The sequence below is a fragment of the Tachyglossus aculeatus genome, chromosome 5 (assembly GCF_015852505.1).
Source record: "Tachyglossus aculeatus isolate mTacAcu1 chromosome 5, mTacAcu1.pri, whole genome shotgun sequence".
NCBI lineage: Eukaryota > Metazoa > Chordata > Mammalia > Monotremata > Tachyglossidae > Tachyglossus > Tachyglossus aculeatus.
Genome location: NC_052070.1, coordinates 22,579,545 through 22,580,213, shown reverse-complemented (window position 1 = coordinate 22,580,213; position 669 = coordinate 22,579,545).

The window sequence follows — 669 nt, the reverse complement described above, 5'->3', positions numbered from 1 at the left end:
GGTCCTTTGTGTTCTGGGCTCCAGCAGCCCAGCCCATCTCTCTCCCCCTTCTTCCAACATCCTGCTATCTCCCGGCACCAACCCTCTTTGGGGTTTGCCCTGATCCTTTTATATTTTTAATGCTAAACTTTAATACCAAAGTTGAAGTTTAATACTAAACTTTTAAGTTTAGTTTAAGTTTAATAGTACACTTTTGTCAATTCCCCGTAACGCTAACTTTACCTTCCTTGTCTTCCTTCTTCCTGCTGATGCCTGGTTCTTGGAGGGTAGGTGGAGAAGGGGAGGGAAAGGGCGGAGGCCCCATTGTGCCTGACGGTTTTGAGTTTGACTTGTTAAAGATGTCCTATCTGATGCTAAGGCAAGGGGAATTCCAGCCGCTCCCCAAAACAGTCCCCACTTAACTTTTGTCATTCCAGCCTTTTTTAAATAATAATAATAATGATGGCATTTGTTAAGCACTTATTATGTGAAAATCACTGTTCTAAGCGCTGGGGGATACAAGGTGATCAGGTTGTCCCACATGGGGCTCACAGTCTTAATCCCCATTTTCCAGATGAGGTAACTGAGGCCCAGAGAAGTGAAGTGACTTGCCCAAAGTCACACAGCTGACAAGTGGCGGAGCCGGGATTAGAACCCATGACCTCTGGCCCCCAAGCCCGGGCTTTTTCC